The sequence below is a fragment of the Protopterus annectens genome, chromosome 14.part0, assembly GCF_019279795.1.
Source record: "Protopterus annectens isolate FY-2018-M chromosome 14.part0, PAN1.0, whole genome shotgun sequence".
NCBI classification, from domain to species: domain Eukaryota; kingdom Metazoa; phylum Chordata; order Ceratodontiformes; family Protopteridae; genus Protopterus; species Protopterus annectens.
Window position 1 is genome coordinate 381,715,400 of NC_056748.1, and position 19,146 is coordinate 381,734,545.

The following is a 19,146-nucleotide window of genomic DNA, read 5'->3' on the forward strand; positions in this document are numbered from 1 at the left end:
TAGATGAGAATTCTGCCACCACATATGTTAATGGCAAATGTAGGTAAAGAGTACTGAGAACTCCATAGGATTAAAGAGAGATGACCATTAATCAGATAGAGTCCACTGAAGAACTTACATGTGAAAACTGTCCAAAGGGACTAGGTAAATGGATGCAGCCATCAGACCAAGCAGCCGAAGAATCTGGAGAACTGGGGATTCTGATACCTTTGGATCAGGGAAGCTTGTAGTCAAAGAGATGTTAACATGAAGGGAGATGGTTTCGCAATTTGGTTGACCGTATCCAGATGGCAGCCTAAGAACTCTGTCACCTAAACTGGATTGAAATTGGACTTGTCATAGTTTACTACAAAGCCCAAGGATAGACACACATGGAGTAAGTAGCCTCTGATTATGGATACCTTCTTTGATGCTATCAGGAGCCAGTCATTCAGGTACAGAAAAAAACCAGGCTGCAACTACCACCATGCACTTGGTAAACACGTGGGCCATGTTGAGACAAAACAGCAGCATTCAAAACTGGCAATCACCTTCCCTCTCTGAGAAAAGCAAAAGAACCTCTTTGATTGCCTGGCTAACTTTAAGTGAAAGTAAGCATCCTTGAGGTCCACTAAGCTCATCCAGTCGATGACAGATTGTGCTATCCTTGATGCACTGATTTAAATCACTGAGACCCAGAACTGGTCTGAGGTCCTTGCTCTTCTTTGGTACTAAAAATAATCTTTAGTAGACCCCAGATCCTCTTTGGTCTAATGGGACTTCATGGATGACTCAGTTAGGAAGCAGCTTCTATATCTCTGCTGCTGCATATCTTCTCTGACTATGTGGAACTTCAGAAAGGGATCTTTTCATTCTCTTTGGCATGAATAGAATGGGACTGTATAACCTCTGGATACAACTCTCAACATTTAGGCATCTGAAGTGATGGCCTCAAAAGCTTCAGGGTGGAGAGAGACAAGCCTCCCTTACTGCGTCCAAACAGAGAAGCAGTCAGACAACCCTTCAGGAGTGCTGGAAGGGTTTACCAGAATAAGATCCACTGAAGCCCTGATTCTGCAGACCTCTTCTGCCCCTTTGGTGATGGCCATTAAATAATCTCTGCCCCAAGGGGATCCATTAGCAGGGCCATCCTGAAAAGACTGCTGTAATTTTCAGAAAAAAAAAGCTGTTCCCACTCTGGTTCCTGTAAAAGGATCGCTGAGGGATGGATAAATGAATTCTAACAATAGACAGCATCTTTCTGTCTTGGTTGCTTCTGGTAAGAATCACTTTAACCTTCAGGACATAAAGAGATGATCTGTTATATGGGATGTTGATAAAGGATGCCTTAAAACAGTCCATAAAACTGCATAAGCACATCCAAGTGTGGAGTTGCCTGGCATTGCCTGTGCCTGCATTGTGGGACTTGACATTATCACCAATGGACAAGAGTCACATGGACATGTTAGTTGTAGGCTGCACTGTGGACAGCTGGGCATTCGGTTTCCTATGGGAATCTGGTGGCTGCTGAGTCCTTACCAACTCAGACACTTCCGAGATAAAACAGCTTTGAAGTCTATTCAAATGGACTAGATAATTCAAGCAAAGTTGTCTGATGCATAGGTGCACTTTTCAATATGGTCGAACACCAGAGAGTCCCTGCTGGGGGATGGAACAGAGAACTCTCCTCCAGAATGTCCTCCTTTGTGTCTGCAGCAACCATGACAGAATCCACAGCTGGACCTTTACTCCAGAAGGGTCTATCCTTGAGAGTAACAAGACATTTTTGTGTTTTCTGGGGTTTGGCTCCACCACATCTGGTTCCCTCCAAGCCCTCCATGATACCAGGTCTACGATAACATCCATATGTGGAAAACACCAAAGACATGTATGGGCTCATGCCAATGGCCTCAAGAAATACCTACTCCTCGGGACAGGGAGCTTGGGTGGCCTACCCCTCACATTCTTTCGACAATTCAAGTTTGTCGCCAAAGGAGACATTTTCTTGGATCTTTTTTGGTGAGTCTAAATAATTCCTCTTACATTTGTTCTTAGTGTGTACCTCATGGAGGGGCAATGAAGAGGCAGAGGGCCCCTGTAACCTGGGGAGTCTCGAGGCTGAGAGAAGCGAGCTCACCCTAAGCAAACTGATGAGAATCTGAGGAAATGGAGGAACAAATTAGGACGGACACAACCCAACTACCAGGATACCTGCCTTAGAACGATACAGGATTCTCTCCACCACATTGAAAGCCAACACAGAGGCCGGATGGCTGGACTAAATGAAGGTTGAGGCTATTTGGAATAAGATGCATAGGTATGATATTTCAAATATGGCTATGCCTTAATGCCAGTAATACTGTTGAATGATTAATAGACACTGAACCCTTAAGAGAAGGGTTGTTATACATGCATATACATGTATGTCTTGCAGGAAAGAAAAAAATTTCCAAGTCAACTATTTTGTACATGAACTTTCTTGTGTAAGCACAGACATCCCCTTCAACTGGTCAACTGGCAGCTGGAATTTGTCAAGTAAGAATGTCTAGTAATTTAAAGGGCACAATGTAGGTGGAAACGTTTTCTGTCACTATTCAAGAACCCTCAAATGACAGGTGCAGTAGCATAACCCTAGTGAATATCTATCTACGATGTTCTCCAAGGTTGCCACAAACTCAGTCTGCATACAATGGCACATTTTATGTAGCCAACTGTTTTGGCCAATGATGGATGAGAAGCACCATTCTAAGTGAGGGCAGAATACTACTCAACACAGGAGATTTCCCCTCCTTACAAAAAAATAAACACAGCTCCACCATGTCTCTGCATCTCCTTCAAGGTGTCCTACCTGAGACAGTTCACCCCTACATGAGCAATGATAAGACCTACTCAACGACTGGATGCTTCAGGGCCATTCCAAATCCTAGCTCCTGACAGACAATCGAAGGTCATCCTGTTCTTTGACAGTTTGGCAAGTGTAGATTATGTATGTCTGACAATGCAGTTACCAATAATTAGAATATTTCTGGTATTACTATTTATTTAAGCTGCAGGCTCTGTCTCTGTCTTAAGGGCATTAATGTCTTTAGATTAGTAATTCCTTGTAAAAAAATGTATGTGCTTACCATAATATTCCATCTGTGTTGTTCATTTTCATTCTTCCTCAACTCTTGGGTTCTAATCCAACCCTTGGATCCAACTCGGCCACTTTCACCAGCTCGTGGAACACAAAACTCTTGAGCTCCTTCCTTACCCATAATGCAATGGTCCCAACATTCCTCAGATCTTGTTTGCTGCCTTTAAGGATGTACACCTCTGGAAAAGAAGAAACAGCATCTGGAACTCAAATAAAGGAACTTCGGTTCCTACAGCATCTGTGAATCCTTCCAAAGGTCAGTAAGGAGGGTATTGAAGGGAGGGAAGTTGAGGAAGAATGAAAATGGACAACACAGATGGAATGTTATGGTAAGTACATTACTTTTTTATCTGATGTTGTCATTTTCATTTATTCCTCCACTGTTGGGGCAGAGTCCCCACTCAGCTATATTCTGGATGGACTCTAAGGAAGGATACTCCTGAGCACCGCTGAGCCAAAGGCCACTCTTCCCCTAGAGACCATATGCAACTTGTGATGAGCAATAAAGGCATGAGGATTAGCCCAATTATGGCTGCGCAAATATCAACCCATGATGATCTAGTCAAAAAGGTCAAGGAAGTTGCCATAGACCTGGTGGTTTTGGTAAAGACAAACCCAATTTTTCAGAAACAAAGGTAATACAATCAGTCAACCATTTAGTCAGTCACTTTACAGACTGATTTGCCCAATTTTGATTCTGAAAAAGAAACAAATAACTGTTGTGATTTCTTTAAATTTTTTGGTTCTATGTAGATAAAACCATAATTGCCTGTGAATGTCCAAAAGGTGTAACATATACTCCCCTTTATTTGAGAAATCTGGAAAAAAAACTGGAAAGTTAATAGTCTGATTATTATTGGATAGTGACACCACCTTAGGAAGAAAAAAGAGACTAGTTCGCAAGGACACTGTATCCTTATGAAAAATCAAATAATGGGGCTTAGCTGACAGGGCCTATATTTCTGAAACTCTCCTAGCTGAGGTAATGGCCACTAAAAATACAGTTTTCTAGGTTAAAAATTTTAGATCACACTTAGCTGATGGTTCAAAAGGGGACTGTGTCAAGGACTGTAAAACAATGTTTAAATCCCATGGAGGAGTAGGGGGCTTTTAAAGGGGGTCTAAGAAGAAAAGCACCCCTTAGAAAGGCTTTAGAAAGTTTGGAGGAAGCCAAAGATGATTTATTTACTCCTGTATGAAAATTGGAAATGGCAATTAATTGCACCTTGATGATAGAACAGCTAGTACCTTTCACAGGAAATTGTAGCTAAAAATTCAAGAACTTTAGGAATCGGTGCTGAAAAGGGGTCTATGTCTTTTTGCCGTGCCCAAAAAACAAATCTTTTCCATTTACTTCTGTAAGGTATTCGGGTGGAAGCTTTATGGGAAAATAAAAGAATGTAGCAGGCAGAGTAGGAGAGCTTGGGCTTTCTAGCAATCAACAGAAGTGGAGAAACCATGCAGCCATCTTTTGGCCTGGAATGTCTGGCTGTGTCATGTTGGTCGGATGAGACAGAAGGGCTAGAATTGAATCCAGAATCCATGGTGGATGAAGTAGATGAGGCCAAAGAAAGGGAAACCAAATCTGATGAGGCTGGTAAGGGGCAATGAGGATAACTGTGCTCTTCAATCGAGAAGCATTCTGAAGAAATTTATGGATTACTGGTAGTGGGGGATATGCATAAAGGAGATCAGGGGGCCAATCATGAAGTAGAGCATCCCTTGTTGCCATCCCTGTGGGGGGATCAGAGTAAAGGACATCCTGCACTTGCTGTTGAAAGGAGATACAAAGAGATTTCAGTATGGTTGACCCCATCGGTGGAAAATCCTTTCCACAACCTTTGTATTGAGGGACCACTTGTGAGGCATTAGAAGGGACCTGCTTAATTTGTCTGCAATCACACTGGAATTTCCTGGAACATGTGTTGCTTTCAGAAAATGACTAGATGAGGTTGCCAATTGCCACCCTCTCATAGCTTCTTGACACAGGGGGTAAGATTTTGTTCCCCCTTGTTTGTTGATGTACCAGACCACTGACATACTGTCTGTCTGGATCGCAATGGTCCCAGAAAGGAGTGTATTTTGGAAGGCCTGCAATGCTAGCAGGACAGCTCTCATCCCAGAACACTGATGTGCATGTTGGCCTGTCGTGGGACTTTGTGCCTGGAACTGTCTTTCCTAAGAAATGCCCCCAACCCAATAAGGGAAGTGTCTGTGGTCACTATGGCCTTGGGCTGAGGATGAACCAAAGGACAAGCTTATTTCACCTGATCTGAATGAATACACCCACCATAGAAGGTAATGTCTGCATCTTGATCTGAGAAGATAAAGATTGGTGGAGAATGGACCATTGGGTCGCTAGAGTCCACTGAAGGATCCTTGTGTGATACCTTGCTAATGGTACCAGAATGATTGCTACAGACTCAGACCCCAGTGCTTGGAGGATCAGTTGAGTTGAAAGAGAAGACTTTTGAAAGATCTTTCTGAAATGGGATTGAATTGTTTGAACCTTTGTGATAGGGAGAGAAGCTGTTATAGATATTGTACTGAGCAAGATCTGATGAACTCCAATACCTAACTTGGTTCAACCCAAAATTTGTTGTGATTGATGGTAATTCCCAGGTGACAGCATTCCTGGAGTATATAGTCTTGAGTTTGATGAGATGATACCTGTTCGGAGCAGTTATGAGCCAGTAATCTAAATATGGAAACATCCAGAATCCTTGTAGCCTCAAGTGGGCTGCTACTATTGCCATACACTTGGTAACACCCTGGGGGCTGTGATGAGACCGAAGGGCAGAGCTCTGAATTGGTAATGATTGGCACCCTGCCGGGAGGCGGGAGCACAGATATCTCCTGAATCGTCTGTTCATTTTGATACGATCATACATATCCTGAAGATCTACTGAGCACATCTAGTTTCCCTTGTGCAGAAAAGGCAGAATGGACTGAACCGTGACCATCTGGAACTTTGTGTACTGAACTGACTTGTTTATATTGCTGAGAATCAAAACTAGTTTCCAGTCCCCTGTTGGGCACTAAAAAGACTCTTGAGTAAGTTCCAGATCCTCTCTGGTCTGGGGAGACTTCTTGGATGAGTCTTTTCTAGCAGCTTGTTCATCTCTAATGCTGCTACTCCGCTCTGACTGTATGGAACATTGGAGATGTTGTTCATTATCAAGGGGAATGTGGAAAAGTGTATTATATAACTTCTGGAAATAATTTTCTGCACTGAAGAATCTTTTGTAATGCCTTAGCCAGGCTCTCTGGTGCAGGGTTAAATGACCCCTTCTGCCTCAAGAGATGGACTGCCAGGCTTCCTTTCAGGAGTGCTGATAGAATCTGTCAGAAAAGGCATCTCTAGATCCCTGGTTCTATGGATCACCTCCGCTATGGGAATGGCATTTTACATTACAGATCCACCATCTATCCCTGGGGTGAACTATCTCCACACAAACCCTGGAAGGGACCCTGGGATTTTCTGAACCAGATTTTTCATCCACCTCGATGGTTCCCAGAAAATGTCCACTGAGGGATAGAAAAATGTATGCCCAGAGCAAACAGGGTTTACCCTCCTGCTCACACCCGGAGAATGTATCTTTTATCCTGGGGCCAAATAAAGAACTTCCAAAAAAGGGAGCACTGACCAAGAAAGATTTGATAGGTTCCACAAAATCACATAAGCACATCCCTGCATGTCTTCTTATGGAAATGCCCGAATTTGCTGCCAGTGAGGTACCTTCAACTGCATGGGACATAAGTCTCATGGACAAGTTTGAAGTGGATTGCAGGGTAGCCAGTTGCAAGGCAGTGATACTCTCTGCCTCAGCAGACATGGTCCCAGAAGGTATTTGGTGAGTTCCTTAATTAAATCCCTCTGGAGTCTACTGAAGTTTGCCAAATAATTCAGCGGCCGAAGAGCAAAGGTTGCTGAAGCATATAAACGCTTCCCAAATTTGTCAAGCACCCCTAGACTCCCTATTAGGGGGCTGGAAAGATAAACTTTGTTCTGCTAGCTCTTTTTTGTGGTTGCCACTACAACCATGGCATCAACAGGTGGCCCTTTGCTCCAAAACTCCCTACCCTTTGGTGGTGCAATGATCCTATCTGGTCTCTTGGAGATAGACTCAATGGTGTCAGGTTCCTTTCATGCCCATCGAGAGATCAAATCAACAAGCTCACAGACAGGCAGAGGAATACAGACTCCTCTTGGAAAGGGTTGACAGGAGACCAACTGTCCTTTTGCTTAAGAAGTTCTAGAATGTCTCCAAATGAGATGCTGTCTGGTGATGACCTTGGGGACCTTTCCCTCTCATCAAAGTCAGTATCCTCTGTGACCAACTCTTGTGGAGAGTATAAGTGCCTCCTTTTGCACCTTTTCTTTCTAGGAACTTCTTCTGTGGGATGCCCTGGAGAAGCATCTGAAGAAATTAGTATACCTGACTGGGTAACTTGGTGGCTTGCCTGGACAGGCTGTACCAGTGTGACAATTGGTTGAGGCTCTAGACTCAGAGACAAATGGAGTTGGGAAATTGAAGCCAAAGGGAGGGGGGAGAAGTCTAGATTCTGGGAAAAGAAAAAGCACTCTCCACTACCACAAAAGCAGAGTGCCTCAGAGAGTAGGAAGCCAATGGCTTCAGCAGGTTTCTGAACAATAGGCTCCCTCTGCCCTAAAGGCAAACCACTGAAGGAGGGAGTTGGAGTCAAGCTTTCTAAAGCCAAAGCTCTGAGAGGTAGAGATTGCTCCGTATATTTTGGAGTTGACTCTTGTACCCCAGACTCAGTGCTGACACTACTGCTCTGAGAGTCATCTGGCTCTGAAGTGCTCGGCGTCATCCACTCGGAGATTCCACCAGACTCAAAGATACCATGAACTTCACATCTGATGCAGATGACTCCGGAAACTTCAGATCTGACTGCTCCGAAACCAATGGTCAGACCAGAGAAGGAGCCAGAATTGAAAAAGAAGGCCTCCGGACCCAACGGGATCAGAGCCAGAAGGACTGCCATTTGAATCTGTGTTGGCAGGAACTTCCTCATCATCCTATCCACATCTACTTCAGACAGACTTCTGGAGGAATGAGTAGAGGATGCTGTTGATGGTGATCTTCACTGATGGTGTCTTGGAGACCTCTCCAAAAAAGGAAAAGGTAGTCAAGAGAAAACTGGATCCAATACCAATGGTGGAGATTTGTCAGATTTTGCCTTTGGATCCAAAGGGGCCAGATCCAAAGGTTTTAGAACTTTGCAAGGTGGCTCTGTGCCTGCAGTCAAAAGAGAGGTCAGATCTAGGGAACTTTTTTTGTATCCTTTTTATTGGATTTCTTGGGGGTTTGAGCCCCAGATGATGCTGCTGACTTGGAAAGAAGCAGACCTCTTAAGATTAGTTTATTTTTTCGATCTATCAAAGTCTTAGGATTAAAGGCTTTGCATATGTCATAAAGTGAGTCCAAATACGCAGGGCCTAGACAATAGCTAGATTTATAGTGCACATGAGACAGGAGTATCTTAGGGCTGCAGGCCATATATTTTTTGAAACCCGAAAGTTTTTGTTCAAACATTGTAAAATACAAATCCAGCAATTATCACAAAAAAATAGAAAAGAAAAGATGTTTTTTTAAAAGACAAGGGGAAAGGAGAAAAAAAAGGTTACCAACGATGGTAAGAACAGAAGTACTAAATTAGTACAAGAAAAGGGATACTAGCAATGGGAACAATATTTAAACACAACTGTATAATAAGGAAAGAAGGACAATAGAGCTATAAAATTAGGGATAAATCTAAGAGAAAAGATTAGAAGAAAATTTTGAAGAAAAGTTTTCACTCACAATAAAACAGCTAGCCATCCAGGGAGTCTGCAGTGACCACATCCGTACACTAAGGCTATAAATGACATCTGTGGAATGTTAGGGGACCAGGGTGTGACGATAGGAGGTACTGCCAGCACAGCTAGCTGGAATTTTGTAAATAATTATGTCATTTGTGAATATCACACTACTTTATACATTTTGCTTCTGTAACAAATGTATTAGAACTGTATGTCATGTGTGCATCAAAGTAATTTGTACAGATGTTTATGTTGAAAAGTTATTTGTAATGTGCTTGTGTTTGAAATGTACCTGCAGTATACCCTATTGGACAGAACAGAAATGTACATGCACTATTGTAATGGCTTAAATGTACATGTTTTAACAGAAGAAACTGGAAGGTTAACCTCAGTCCAGCAAACTTTAAAACATATCTGAAATTAAATCACTTTACGGGCTAAGCCATAAAGATACTATCTCATAGGTTTCAAAGCCGCCAGAGACATAAAGTCTGTACTAGGAAGCAAGGGAGCCCGCAAGATTTTTTGCAGGGGGGTGCAAACCCAGAGCCCCACTCACGCATCCCCCCATGCCCACAACCCCCACCCATGCAGCCAGTCCAGTGTCCCATGACTTGGCTATTTCTCCCCATTTGCCATAGACACTGTTCAAACCTCTCAGTGTGCATACTGTTTTATGCTTTACTTCTACAATGATTACAGACATCTGGATTTAATTTACAACTTTTATTTCAAATGTTATAGCCCAAACACTGATAGATATTTACTAAATCTAAACAAAACAATAATCTTACAACGAAGACAGACTTAGCATTAAAGCTTCTCTACCTTTGAAACTCACATTCACTGAAACAGCACTGAAACCCACATTCAAAGAAATTGCATCTGACCAGTAGCAGGTTGTTTTCCTTTGAGCTGTTTTCAAGCAATAGGCTCCTTCCACACCTTGTTAGGGCCATGGAAAACTTCTTTGATTCACCTGATTGTATTAATTATAATATATAATTGAATTATATCCCTTGTTATACAGCACCACTTGTTTGAGTGTGTTTTAAATTTATAGTTTTGAACATTTTTACAGTAAGCAGTGAAACAAAACATACAAACCAATAATGACAAACTGCCCATTTCAGAACATTTCAACCATAAAAGGCCACTCAAACTTGTGTCATTACAAATCCCACCACTAGCTGTCAAACTTTATACTAAACACAAACACTACAACCTTAGACACTTCTCCCAAATAGCCATCCCACTCCAACCCCACAATCCAGGCTACACTGTACCAATCAATCTTTCTCTATCCTTGCTCCTAAACTATGGGAATTCCAGACCCCCTTTCCCCACCTAAAGGAACCATAATCCTCCTTCCCCACCCAGAATTTAAAAAATTCCTTAATTCCAAATTAAACTGCACTTGTCACACAGCAGGCCATGTCACCTAAGGCCTCACAACCTCTTACTTTATTCCTTTTCAGCTATTAACACTGCTTGATGCCACCTTCCCATCCTTCCCTACCCTGACACGTATTCCCCACAGCATTTCCACCATAATGTAAACCAGAAATGTAATCACGCAAAATGTGAGTTTGTCAATTAATTGTTGCTACATCTCTTAAATGCTACTGTACTGTTTTGTTATACTTTGTATTTCTGTTCTGTTCTTGATATGTACAGCTTACTGCATTCTCTATTCTTTGTGAATTATTTCACCAGACCACAACTTGAAAATTGTCAGTTGTGATCAGTGCAATACCCTGGTAAACAAATGTAAAATAACATAGATAAAATGAAACATACAGAGCATCATAGAATGCCTTCTAAACAGCATGAACCCTGACTTATCAGACCTTCTGGAATTGCTATTTAACCATAGCCTCCAAACTGGCTTCATGCCTCACTAATGGAGATCAGCAATAGTCATCAGTCTGCACAAAGGTTGGCCATCTACAGACCCTGGAAACTAAAGACCCATAATTCTCACTAGTCTTATATGCAATTGTCATCCAAGGACACTTAAGAAGTGGAATAAACATTTGCATTATTTTCTTATTATGGAGGTCTTGCCTTTTTCAAAGAAATATACACTTAAAACTTTATGTGAGATAGAATCTGCATGTATTTCTCAACTATTCCTAAGTTTTTGCTATGTCCCTCATAATTATTTTTATTTCCTGGTGAATCATAGAAGATCACAGTCAGTGCCAAAATTAGAGTTTCACATATATTTTTGTCCAGAAAATGGCATATTGATACAAAACACTTGTCCTATTAACGTTATAAGTAAATTAGAGGAATATTTAAAAACTGTCCTCAATTTTCATCGTATGTCACCCCAGAATTCTTAATCAAGTAAGGTAAGTTTGACATCACATCCTACATGCTTTATTGGTTTTAAAAACAAGTACAACACTTTGAACTGTTTTCCTTCCCAGTAAATGGTAGTACATAGAGCAGATAAAGTTCCATGTAACTACAAAGTGTTATGATTGGGTCTCTGATTATAACCCTTTATTACATCTTTTAAACATGGATGTCACAATTCACTGCTCTATATATGGACTCATTTGATTCTAATCGCCATTGTGTGCTTCAGTAGTTTATTTATGTGCACATACATAGATATATAAAATCATAACACATAACATATTTATGATATATTTAATACATTTATGTAATGGTTATAATGCATCCATGGTGTAGTGATAACAAAAACAGTTCCAAATATCGTTTGCATTGACCATATCCCAAGTTAAAATCATGGGTTGTTCAAAAGCAGCAGATGTTTTATAATGTAAGAACTTGTAACCTGCACAGTCTGGATCAACAACATAGATCACATGTGCTAGATTAAGCCATGTCCAGGTGAGTCCATGTTCTTCAGAAGCCAGATGGTTCCAACTTTGGATACTGCTTGCATAATGGCTCAGATCTACTGTTTTAAATAATAGCAAGCTGGAAGTGGTACTGTTGTGGCCTACTTATACAAATATCTCTGATGTGTATCATCACCACCAAATGGATGTCTTCTATTATCCCTCCTGTGGGTGTAACTAGGGTATCTGAGACTTTATCAACCACAAGGTCCACCACTACCAGAACTTAAGCTAAAGTGCAACAATTTTGTAATAAGTATAAGTATGATGTGTGTGCGGAGCTTCTGGCATAACGGACAAGCTTCCCACAGCAAGTGCGACACTTAATATTTTGACTCTTGTGGATCACTGAATTAACCTACATGACAGTCAGTCTATTCATAAACTCCTTATAAAGCAAATAATTTCTGCAGATTGTGCAATGGCAAGGATGCATTAGTGCATTTACAGCAGAAACAGAGCCTTTGTTGACTCTCCTCTTGTATCTTACAAATTCAAGCATAACATCATTCTGACACATCACTGCATCAAAGAAATGTTTTTAAATGCTTATAAGCTACTTCCATCTAAGAAAAGGAAGTACAGCTCTATTCTTCCATAAAATGACTTCATTTCTTTACGGCATTACTCAAATGTCTTAGAGACTGCCATATAACATTCTGCTTCATAGTTATTTCCAAAAGGAAATGCAGGCTAGATTTAAGTAGTTTTAAAAATAAACATCCAGACCTCAAAGGTGCACTGTGCCCAGTTTAACACATCTGCAGGTTGTTTATTATCTGAATTTACTAACATTACTTCAACACTACTATACAATGAGGACTCATTTGTATTCAAAAGTGAGCTTGCTGATTGGACAGCCCAATCCGGGTGCCCATTGTAAATCGAGCATATACCAATAGAATAAAATTAGGCCACAGAAGTACCATTAAGTGGCCAGACTATCTGTTGAAATATGCAGAGGAACAGTGCAAAATAAAAGAAAAATCAGGTGCATTCCCAATGCAAAATAAAAGAAAAATTAGACGCAGTCTCAAAAATAATGAAAGAGGACTGTGACTGATTTTCCTTATATCTGCATCCCTTGTAAAATGTGAACAGAAAAAAAAACAGCAAAGTAGATTCTCTTTTCTCCATTGCTTCTCTTGCACTATACTGATGTACTGTGCACGTGTGGGGACATAAATCCCATGCATGCGAAGTATGTCAATGAAGAAGGATAAATACAAAGGCACACTTCAGTGCCCTTATGCAAAGACATTATATAAAAAGGTAAGCAATTTGTTTCTTAAACAATATAATTGTACAATAGCAATAATCTACTGTTAGGTGTGGGTATATCAAGTACCCATGGTTGGCTTTGTTTAATTACTTGAGCTTTGCCCTTGTGATCAAACCACACCAATAGTGGGTAAATCCTGATGCACACACAGCCACTGCTTAAATTATAAAAACAGCAAACACACTGCTTCCTCACCAGTCAGAGGGATGATTGGAGCACATATCCTGCCCAGTCAATAATACTGCCTCCTCACATATCAGGGAGCAGCTGGACCCCTACCACAATTATTCAATTCACAGCAGACTTGTTCTCACTCTACAGAGTGTCTGACTCCATGTACTCTGAGTTCATTAGCTACGTTTCTCTCCTACAAGATGTCCTACAATCATACCCTTTATCCCATCCTAAGGTATTCCACTTGGTCATTGGTGTAGCAATGTCATGTTCTACAACTCCAGTATGCAACCACTTTCAATCTAGCACTAGAACATAAATTGCAATTTTTTTTTTCTGGTTAAAACAATAGTTTATAAACCATTCTGTTACTATGCCATGTGCAAAATAACAAATTGCCACATGTATTAAGTTTTTCTAATAAAGGCAACATTCTATTCACCTTATAAGGAGAATGTTACCAACTTTCCGTATAATTTTTTCAGACATTTTTAGTCAGCAGTTAAATTTATAATAAAATTTGTTAAATACTAGCAACAGATATGAAGTTCAGGAATGACTCAGTATTATATACTGACTAACTAATTCAAACATTGTGATTTTGCTAATCTGTTTACATTTGTATGCAAAAATGCTGTATAATTAAAGACCAGATATCATAAACCACATAGCAAAGATACAACAAAGAGCTGAAATAGTTCAGAGAAAAGGACCCTGTTTACATTAGTTATAAATAAGATTAAGACTGAAATAATCAAATGTAAAACAGACTGTTGTGTACTGAAACAATCCAAAATTAATTTACAGGATTATTCAACAATCTGTCAGAACTCATAGTTTGTATAATACATGCTAGTTGACTAAACATTACAGTTATGCTCAAGTGAATGGTCTAAACACTGCTGTTCATTACCAGACCCTGAATTAACAACCACACATAAGAAGGCACGCATAAAAGTTTAGAGTTTGAGCATGCCTTATTTTGAAAATATCTCCTTCAAAGCAAACAAATTAAAAATAATAAGTGTTCACATTGCCTTACAACTTTCCTTAAAGCTAAGTCAAAATTCTCACCTCGTCTGCAGTCCGAACATCCTCTGGAGCTCAAATTCCCAGTAGGCGACGAAGATGTAAACCATTGGTCGCACAGACACAGAAGACGAAAGCAGGTTGCAAACACCTGTTGTGTCTGTGCGACTGGACGGGATGCAAAGGACGTTCTTAAAGAGGAATGCCCTTTAAAAAAACTTCTTTTTTAAATAAAAATAAAATTAATTTCTCAGCCAGCCAGTTCCAGGGGGGTGCAAGTGCACCCCCTTGCACCTGCCTAAGGGCGCCCTTGCTAGGAAGCTTTCTGTATTGTCTTTGGTGTGAACTAATTACTACTCTGGAAGTATGGAGGTATGAAATTGTTTTATGACTTCCAGCACCTGCCACAGAACTGAGCAAAAGCCCTTGTGTGTGTATTTCTACAGGTAGCTGCTAAATCCTTCCTGCTTCCATCAATGGGGGTTTGCATGGGAACTAGAAGTCAGATGACCACAAGTGATGTCATTCTGCGAACTATTCCAAAGGTAATATTTTAGATATTATTTTGAGAAGTCTCTTAGTGAGACTGAGCATTCTACATTCTGTCTTGGGCCTGACAATAACAAGGACCATTCAAAATATCATCTGCCTTGCTTTATTAAGTTAGTAGGGAATAGTATAATTCTCTTAGATTCAGTCGGGAATATAGTGAAGCTTAGTTTAGATATTATTTTTCTTTATTTGTCTAAGCCTGTCCTTCAATGTTATTTTAAATATTTCCTGTGATTTGAATGCTGATGTCACTGTGGTTATATACATAGTATTTTCTTGTTTTTTTTATTATTTATTATTAAATATATTTAAACCTTTCATTGTGGCTGATTTTTGTAGAGATATTCAAGTTTTGAGAATACTTGCATATTTATTTGGCAACTGTGTGTGGGCCACTCCTAATAGCCTTCCTCTTGGTCAAACTACCACTTGTGTTAATATTAATTACACTCAGTATATTGGGTACCTTTGGAAGAGCCTTAAGGTAGCTGGCAGGATTGTCTGGTGGCAGTCATAACTACCTTATAGTCTGGACAGTAGGAGGCATAGCTAGTAAACCTGTGTCAGCCTTTCCCAGGTGTGTGTGTGTCTGTGTGTGTGTGTGTGTGTGTGTGTGTGTGTGTGTGTGTGTGCGTGTGCGTGTGTGTGTGTGTGCGTGTGCGTGTGTGTGTGTGTGTGTGCAAATCAAACTTCCAAGAGTGTGTGCAAATCAAACTTCCAAGAGTGTGTATGTGTCAGCTACTTGGGCAGGGACATGAAGCACTGGTTGGACATAGAGGGTGCTGGATGTCTTGGCTTGGACACTTAGCTGAGATCTCAACTCTATAGCTGTAACAGTGGGGAGTCTTGTTGGGGATCTGGAGAAAGAGGGAGAAACCAGCCCCGGACTGACTGTGTTCCCCATGTGCTCTTTGGGAAATTGTGTTCGACTGTGCTTGATGCAGAGAGCTGCATCTGGAGATACTGTGTGTGTATATAACTGCCATCCTCCCAGTGAACGTCCCTCACTGGTGTCAGTGGTGAGGATTGAGGCTCCTTGACTAAAGAGGTGGAGGGTCATCACATAAGGGAGGAGCTTGAGAGTTTCAGTGTTCCACAAGCTAGTAAAAGCAGCTGAGTCAGATCTGAGAGTCGGATCTGAACCCAACAGTTAAGGAATGAATGAAAATGACATCAGATCTGTATGTTCTCAAGTGGTGGCGGTAAACATGGATATTGGTGTACCTATGCAAGTAATTGGTTTATGTGAGTATAAAGCTGTGTATGGCCGAGGTTCCCATTCACTTACTTTGGAAGAATCTTTTTTGTTTGTATGTGGGCTTATGTTTACTGACAAGGCCGTAGAACTATGCCTCCTTTTTGTGTACATGAATGCACCTCTCGCAGATGAATTTTGTGTTAGGTTACAATAATGGATTGTTAGAAAACATAACGCAGCTGATACACTACTTCAGAATGCCAGGGAAAATAGGCTGGTCAAAGAAAGAGAATAAAAATCTATGTCACCACAGTTAGCAGATGGATAGGTATAGTGAGTTATTATTTAAAAGGCTAGCTGTAGGGGTGTTAGTTACTTAGGGTGGACTACGTAAGTTATGGATTACAGATAGGTTGATTGTTTCTGTAATGATAGGCTAGTGAGTATGCGAAATAAAGCAGTGGAGGGGGGTTGAAATCAGAGATACGGCCTAGTGATAAGAGTAACAGCTGAATGATAACAACTACTAACAAGTAGTACAAAAGCACGAACCAAAAAGTCACGCTGAGTTATACGATAAAAAATAAAGCAATCAACAATTAGGCACCAGCACAAATAAATCACATTACTAACAAGTGAGTATCTGCAACAGGCACAATGGACAAAGCAACATATGGTAGATGGCTAACGGAAAAGTACACTGTAAAATGGAGTTCAGCTAGTAGGGCAATAACTGGTAAACACACATTTAATTTGAACCACTAGTAAAGCACACACCTCTTCTAGAGATCTAACACCACCGAACTGCACGACAGATATCTAACCCAATGTATATAGCATTTCCGAAACACTCAAGCAATGCACCTCCCTAGCAACCTTTAAAGTCAGTCTGGATGACTGGATGGATGATTTCAAATTTTCACCTAAGATGTGTGGAGAAAGTCTACTTAGTGGGAGGGACTGTTAGTCTACCACAGTATTGGGTGATGTGGCAAAGCTTCTCTATGGTCTCCTTTGGCTGTAAGCTTAGTAAAAATCTATAAACCTAGTGCAGACAGTATAATGATATCTTAATTCTTTTAACAAGAATAAGTGAATGTGTGTGGATCGAATGGCATATGTGTGGAATTGTAATGGTTAAAATCACCAAAGGTAAAATGATATAGCAGCTGCAATTTTAGTTCCACTTAGCAGGAATGTCAGCATACTTTCTTAAAAGTATGTCAGAGTAGAAAATTATTTCAGTCCCTGGTTATGATTAAAATACTGGTATCACTTAATTGCAAGAAAAAGAGTGACAACTAAGGCATAAATATAGAATTGTGATGGCAAGGCATTTTCTTTGTGTTTAATAATTTAATGTTAGTGGTTCTCAGATGCAAAACTGCTACATACTGTCTTACTACAAAGCCAATCTACGGCCCTGAGAGAGAGAGAGAGACACCGTGGGGGAATCTGATGGAGTAAACAGAGGCAAACTTAGCACAGCAGTGATATGCTTGCTCTAGTTTAGTAAACTAAACTAGACAGTGTTGAAATGAAGTAAGATATTGCAATGTTGAGTACAGTTCCAAATAATATGGAGACCAATCTATGCTTTTCAGGTGATTATTAAGGTTGGGTTTTGTTTTGTGGAAAGGCTCTGTCAAAACTTAATATGACCGATTCCCCAGAAATAATTTATGTTTGTTTTAGGACTGCTTTAGATGAGGGGGTGGAATATAAACGGATCCCCTACAGAGATGGGTATGACTTCCAAGCATAATATGGGCTGTAATCCAGTTAGAGCTTTTATCTCCATGAGTTTATGTGCCTTATTTTCTATAATTTTAAGGAAACAGCACTGTTTAATAAGTTGCTGGAAGTAGTCCTTCTATTTGCCTTTGATGTCCTGTGGACTGGTGAGCAGATTATTTGTATGAACCTTTCTGTCTTTGCTTGCAACCTCATAGTGTTCCTTTGTGCTACCTGCTGAGGCATTTTCCAGTAGCTTGTAGAGTGCCTCTGATGCCTTGCTTATTGTGACTGCTCTCTTAGTCTCTTTTTTAGCCAACCAGTATTCCTTCTGAGCCTGGCCCATCTTTTCTATCCCCTACTTTTCCCTACACTCCTCCTTTCATTTGATAACTTCCTGGACTTCTGCATTTCACTGCCAGCTTTCCTTACATATCATGTTTTCATATCTGGCTCAGCCACTTATCTTTTCCACAGTCTTATCATATGCTGGTTTGAGATGCTGCCACTCTTCTTCAATTCCACCTGTTTCCACTTCTTCCTGAGGTGATACAGCCCTAATTATTTCACTGAGATCTTGTGCTTTCACTCCAGTCAGCTTTGAGGTCCTCGGCCTAGTCTGTGTTGACCTGAAACCCTTCTCTGTCTAGTGCTTAAAGCTGATTAAGGCTACCTACCAGTGGTTTATGCTGTGGGAAGACTGTTTCACTGAGGATGACTCTGCAATTGCTGATTCTACTCCAATACTCTTTCCTTACCAGTACAACTTGTACCCGAGTTGTATGTTCACCACTCTTGCATATAATTGTGTGACTATCTCTTTTGTTGAACTATGCATTGGTACCCATAAAACCATTTTCTAAAACAGATACATAGATTCATTCACAGATTCATACTAGCTAACTGCCCTTATAGGCCACTTTAAGCCTAGCAAATTACACCATGTGAGAATCAAGTCAGCCCTGCACATTGTGTCTATAAGGTAAACACCTTACCATTATGCCAACCTCCCATGGACTGGTGAGCAGATTATTTGCATGAATCATTCTGTCATTGCTTGCAACCTCACAGTGTTTCTTTGTGCTACCTGCTGAGACACTTTCTAGAAGCTTGGGATGGGGGCACCAGTCTGAGGAACTGCCCAGAATGTCAGATGCTCTATCTATGGTTCTACAGATAGTGCTTTTTTTTTCAAATTTTACAGGTCTGGACTGCTCCAAATAATCAAAAAAATCACAAAGGTCTCAAAATGTGAATTTCAGACCACAACTGAAAAAGCTGCAGTGTACAGCTCACAGAGTGATAGTGAGGGAGTGCTTCATTCCCTTGATATTCATAGACAACTTAGATTCTTCCTGG

General features: G+C 40.6%; 1 protein-coding gene across 1 annotated transcript in view; it reads right to left on the reverse strand.

Moving 5' to 3' along the window:
* Window positions 1-19,146, reverse strand: part of NUDT13 (nudix hydrolase 13) — a 680,399-nt gene that overhangs the window by 73,065 nt on the left and 588,188 nt on the right. The window lies entirely within an intron of this gene.